This window comes from Triticum aestivum, chromosome 7B, assembly GCF_018294505.1.
Source record: "Triticum aestivum cultivar Chinese Spring chromosome 7B, IWGSC CS RefSeq v2.1, whole genome shotgun sequence".
Classification (NCBI taxonomy): Eukaryota; Viridiplantae; Streptophyta; class Magnoliopsida; order Poales; family Poaceae; genus Triticum; species Triticum aestivum.
This window is the reverse complement of record NC_057813.1, coordinates 692,906,323-692,913,035: the sequence shown is the minus strand read 5'-3', so window position 1 is coordinate 692,913,035 and position 6,713 is coordinate 692,906,323.

The following is a 6,713-nucleotide window of genomic DNA, read 5'->3' as shown; positions in this document are numbered from 1 at the left end:
TTCTCTTCTAGGGTTAGGATTTCCACCTAACCCTCCCCCGATCTGGCAGCCACGTTGCTCCACCAGTGACCTCCCTGCCCGTCTCCGGTCTCCCCCACCGGCAGTCCCCCCCACCCCGATGCCCTCCCTCCCGGGCGGCACCACACCCTCTTCCCCTCTCCCACCTTCTATCTCACACCTTGCCGCTGCCATCGGGATGGGGATCTTCGACCTGCTCGACCTGGCCGATGGCGCCTCGGGCAACGAGGCCGTCGCCCGCGTCATCAAGAAGGTCGTCTCGCCCGACAACCCCGACAAGCCCACCAGGGCCAGCAAGAAGGCCGCCAAGTACAAGGCCAACGCCGCCGCCGCCCCCGACGCCCACGAGGCCCAGCCGCCACAGCACCACCACGAGCAGCACTACCCCGACCCCAGGAGGTAACGTCCCCCGATCTAACCTCCCCCTTCTTCTTCGACCTCTCTTCTCCTCAATCCCCCTCACCACCCTCGTCGTTTTTTTCAGGGGAGGCCATGTTGATGACAGAGACCAACCGGACCAGGGAGAGCAGGCGGACCCCCATGGCTACCAGGAGGAGACCTACGCGGATTGTGAGGATTGGGACAGGTGACCATCTCATTTCCCCATCTATCTTATTAATTGATGACATCTAGGGCTCTGACATTATTATCTTCCCAATCTGAAATACATGCTCAGATGTGTGTCTATTGTTCATGTTCAAATGTGTGGCCTGCTTGTTTCTGTCAAATGGGTTGGGTTGATTCCTCTAGAAATAGTCAGATGAATCATTGTTGTAATTTGTAAAGCTGTCAAGGAAAGTAGTTTAGCCAAAATATTTATTGTGGGCATTCTGTTAGCTAGTGTGCATTGCCAAGTACAACTGTTCTACTTTGTATGGAATCATCTCACTATTCTGAACATTTGAAACTTGCTATGTGCAGGGTGAGGAGGTGGAGGAGTAGGGGTGCACCCAGCCGGCAGCCCTGTCCTGCTTGAGGGGGTGGGGGGCAAGAGGGGTCTGCTCCTCTGCTTCCATTGCGACCGCGGCAGGTAGCTCCTCCATCTCCCTCCCACTCTTCTCGTGCTCACTACTTCTGATGCTAAGTTGATGAATATGTGATGCACTTGTGCCAAGGTATTTTAGAGGGATCTGTACTCAATATTGAACTGGATGTCCTGATCAACTTAGTTCCAGTTCAATATTGAGTACATATCAACTTAGTTCCATTAACAAGTAGATGTTGCTGCTGTACTCAATATTTGATGTTGCTTTTATCTTTTTTGAGAGAAGTGTATTAGGTTGATGAGATTAATTAGCTCAGTTGGCTAAAGTAGCAACAACAGCAGCCACACTTTTCCATCCACTTTATAGCTGGACTGTACTTACATGCTTAGTATAACCTTGGACGTGTAGCTGGACTGTACTCACATGCTTAGTATAACCTTGTACGTGGTCCGTTTAATTTATAAATGATTATTTGTTGCTGCTGCAGGAGCAATGTTGCTGATGGCGACGAGTACGTGATGGTGGCTAGTGTGGTGGACGACCCGACCAAACCAATGATGCAAGGCTTCTCCTGCTGCTACTGCATGTCCTGATCAACTTAGTTCTTCCACAGGGAGAGATAAATTTTTCACTTGTTCACTGTGTAATCTGCAGATTACTTCCATTAATCACCTAGTGCTCCTGTTAGTGAGATTCATCTAGTATTTCTTTTTGCAAAGCATGCGATGGTCTGGAGTACTTGATCATGGCCTGATGGAACATGTCGTTACAGCAGCTAGAAGCAATCCATTTTATTAAATGCATTCTGGTTAGGATTTGGTCATGGCAGCACCTTGCTATTTTCTTTTCTTTAAATCTGGTTGCAAGTTTACTATCTTTCTAGAACCATCATCTTACATTTTGGGCATCGGGCATTGAAATTTAGGCATTTATGTATAATTTTAGTTCTGGATATGTCCTATGCAAACATTACTATCAATTGTCAAGTTGATTCTAAAATGTCTCATTAACTAAATTTTAGATGGTGATTTCTAGATTTAGTACCAATTTATTGTTGGCCTGGTCTATGCTCAGTACCTTGCTCTATACCAATTTATTGCATTATTCTGTTATTTACGGTTAAATATGATATCATTAACTCTGAGAAAATGTTATGTTTTTGCTGATTAGTGGCAGTACATCTTTGCTTTACTATTCCTAGCAGCTGCAGTTCATCTACCATAAACATGCTGTGTACATTTTGAACCCCCAAACATGACACAAGTGATATGTATATGCAGCAGGGAATCGTCAACTTGTACAGTTTGTTTACTGGAATGTAACTTGTACAATTTTTACTTGAATATGTTCAGTTATGAAGTTGTGTAGTTGTTTTTTCTCATCAGTTCTAAACTGCAGTACTTTACTGAATTGTTGATGATGCTGAAGTCTCTAGTTTAGATGGAATAGCACCCCATCACCTGTTGTTGTTGTTATTCACCTTATCCTTATTGTTCTGTTTTCTTGTTGGCAGATATTTTGAGTAAATTCAAGACGAAAGATGTTCAAAGAAGCTCCAAGACATTCTTATATAGCAAGTTATGTAATAATAGCTGGGTTATCTGGGAATTTAATGTATCTTCTCTCTGTTTGTGAATGAAATAGTAATTATGTATGTGAATTAATGTATCTTCTCTGTTTATGAATTTCATGTATGTTTCAGAATTACAATTTCTGTTTCATATGAAATAGTAATTATGTATGTGATTTGAAAATGTGTGCAATGAAAACATGACTCATGCGACCCACTTATCAAAATAATTTGAGCACATTTGAAATTTCTGACGTGTGGGACCAGTGTATGATATTATGATATTTGAGACAAATGTAAAACAGTGGAAAGTAAAATAGCAAAAAGTAAAAGATCATACACTGTAAAAGGCCGCATCTAGAAATAAAAAGGCCAAATTGTTGGGCCAGGCCCGTGTAGCTAGAGAAAATTAATAGGAAAAAATACAGTAAAAAGGCCGAATTAATGGGCTCGGCCCATGTAGAAAACCGAATTGGACCGGGCTGAATCTTGTGCCACATCAGCTTGCCACGCTGGATGCCTACGTGGCTTGGGGAGGTTGCTAGTGACCAAAACGCCACAGTAGGAATATTTTGGTCGTAAACGTCTTTGCCCATTCCAGAAGAAAGGTCGCTATAGGCAGTTTACGACGGCCAGCTTTTGACCTTCTGTTTTTGGTCACAGAAAGGTCGTAAATGGAAATTTGTGACCTTTCAGTGACCAATAATGGTGGTCACAAGTTGACATATTTCTTCTAGGGATGGAGGAGCGTGGTGATCCAGCAGGGCTTCGCCAAGCACCGCGGGAGAGGAGAAGGGAGAGAGGTAGGGCTGCGCTTGGAGAGATCAAAAACTCATGTGTGGCAGCCCAAAAACCGTCAAGTATTTATAGGGGAAGGGGAGGGGGCTGCGCCCCCTCTAGGGTTCCCTCCCCAGGGGTGGCGGCAGCCCCCATATGCCATCTGGTGGCGGCCAGAGGGGAAGAGAGGGGAGGCGCGCCTGGGGTGGGCCTTAGGGCCCATCTGCCCTAGGGTTTGCCCCCTCCCACTCTCCCTTGCACCTTGGGCCCCTTGTGGGGGGCGCACCAGCCCACCTGGGGCTGGTCCCCTACCACACTTGGCCCACGCAGCCCTCCGGGGTTTATGGCCCCACTTGGTGGACCCCCGGGACCCTCCCGGTGGTCCCGGTACGTTACCAGAAAAACCCAAAACTTTTCCGGTGACCAAAACAGGACTTCCCATATATATATATATATATCTTTACCTCCAGACCATTCTGGAACTCCTCGTGATGTCCGAGATCTCATCCGGGACTCCGAACAACATTCGGTAACCACATACAAACTTCCTTTATAACCCTAGCGTCATCGAACCTTAAGTGTGTAGACCCTACGGGTTCGGGAACCATGCAGACATGACCGAGACGTTCTCCGGTCAATAACCAACAGCGGGATCTGGATACCCATGTTGGATCCCACATGTTCCACGATGATCTCATCGGATGAACCACGATGTCAAGGACTCCATTGATCCCGTATACAATTCCCTTTGTCTAGCGGTATTGTACTTGCCCGAGATTCGATCGTCGGTATGCCGATACCTTGTTCAATCTCGTTACCGGCAAGTCTCTTTACTCGTTCCGTAACACATCATCCCGTGATCAACCCCTTGGTCACATTGTGCACATTATGATGATGTCCTACCGAGTGGGCCCAGAGATACCTCTCCGTTAACCGGAGTGACAAATCCTAGTCTCGATTCGTGCCAACCCAACAGACACTTTCGGAGATACCTGTAGTGCACCTTTATAGCCACCCAGTTACGTTGTGACGTTTGGTACACCCAAAGCATTCCTACGGTATCCGGGAGTTGCACAATCTCATGGTCTAAGGAAAAGATACTTGACATTAGAAAAGCTTTAGCATACGAACTACACGATCTCTGTGCTAGGCTTAGGATTGGGTCTTGTCCATCACATCATTCTCCTAATGATGTGATCCCGTTATCAATGACATCCAATGTCCATGGTCAGGAAACCGCAACCATCTATTGATCAACGAGCTAGTCAACTAGAGGCTTACTAGGGACATGGTATTGTCTATGTACCCACACATGTATTTGAGTTTCCTATCAATACAATTATAGCATGGATAATAAACGATTATCATGAACAAGGAAATATAATAATAACTAATTTATTATTGCCTCTAGGGCATATTTCCAACAGTCTCCCACTTGCACTAGAGTCAATAATCTAGTTCACATCGCCATGTGATTAACACTCACACATCACATCGCCATGTGACCAACATCCAAAGAGTTTACTAGTGTCATTAAACTAGTTCACATCATCATGTGATTAAGACTCAACGAATTCTGGGGTTTGCTCATGTTTTGCTTGTGAGAGAGGTTTTAGTCAACGGGTCTGCAACTTTCAGATCCGTATGTACTTCGCAAATCTCTAGGTCATTCTGTAAATGCTGCTTCCATGCTCCACTTGGAGCTATTCCAAATGGGTTGTTCCACTATACGTATCCAGTTTGCTACTTAGAGTCATTCGCATAGGTGTTAAAGCTTGCATCGACGCAACTCTTTACGTCGAACTCTTTATCACCTCCATAACCGAGAAACATATCCTTATTCCTCTAAGGATAATTTTGACCGCCATCTGGTGATCCACTCCTTGATCACCTTTGTACCCTCTTGCCAGACATGTGGCAAGGCACACATCAGGTGCGGTACTTAGCATAGCATACTGTAGAGCCTATGTCTAAAGCATAGGGGACGACCTTCGTCCTTTCTCTCTTTTCTGCCGTGGTCGAGCTTTAAGTCTTAACTTCGTACCTTACTACTCAGGCAAGAACTCCTTCTTTGACTGGTCCATCTTGAACACCTTCAAGATCATGTCAAAGTATGTGCTCATTTGAAAGTATTATTAAGCATTTTTGATCTATCTTGTAGATCTTGACGCTTATTGTTCAAGTAGCTTAATCCAGGTTTTCCCTTGAAAAACACTTTTCAAATAACCCTATATGCTTTCCAGAAATTCTACATCATTTCTGATCAACAATATGTCAACAACATATACTCATCAGAAATTCTATAGTGCCCCCACTCACTTCTTTGGAAATACAAGTTTCTCATAAACTTTGTATAAACCCAAAATCTTTGATCATCCTATCAAAGTGCATATTCCAACTCCGAGATGCTTACTCCAGCCCTTAGAAGGATCGCTGGAGCCAGCATACCTTTTAGCATCCTTAGGATCGACAAAACCTTTCTGATTGTATCGCATACAACCTTTCCTTACGAAAACTGGTAAGGAAACTCGTTTTAACATCCATTTGCTAGATTTCATAAATGCAGCTTGTGCTAACATGATTCCGACGGACTTAAGCATCGCTACGGATGAGAAAATCTCATCGTAGTCAACTCCTTGAACTTGTGAAAAACTCTTCGCCACAAGTCGAGCTTCATAGACGGTGACATTACCGTCCACGTCCGTCTTCTTCTTAAAGATCCATTTATGTCAATGGCTTGCCGATCATCGGGCAAGTCCACCAAAGTCCATACATGGATCCTATCTCGGATTTCATGGCTTCTAACCATTTGTTGGAATATGGTCCCACCATTGCTTCTCCATAGCTCGTAGGTTCATTGTTGTCTAGCAACATGACCTTCAAGACAGGATCACGTATTACTTTGAAGCAGTATGCATCCTCGTCACCCTACGAGGTACGGTAGTGACTTGATTCGAAGTTTCATGATCACCATCGTAAGCTTCTACTTCAATTGGTGTAGGTGCCACAGGAACAACTTCATGTGCCCTGCTACACACTGGTTGAAGTGATGGTTCTTTAACCTCATCAAGTCTCCACCATCCTCCCACTCAATTCTTTCGAGAGAAACTTTTCCACGAGAAAGGACCCGTTTCTAGAAACAATAACTTTTGCTTCCGGATCTGAGATAGGAGGTATACCCAACCATTTTGGGTATCCTATGAAGATGTATTTATCCGTTTTGTGTTCGAGCTTATCACGATGAAACTTTTTCACATAAGCGTCGCAGCCCCAAACTTTTAAGAAATGACAACTTAGGTTTCTCCAAACCATAGTTCAAACGGTGTCGTCTCAACGGAATTACGTGGTGCCCTCTTAAAGTG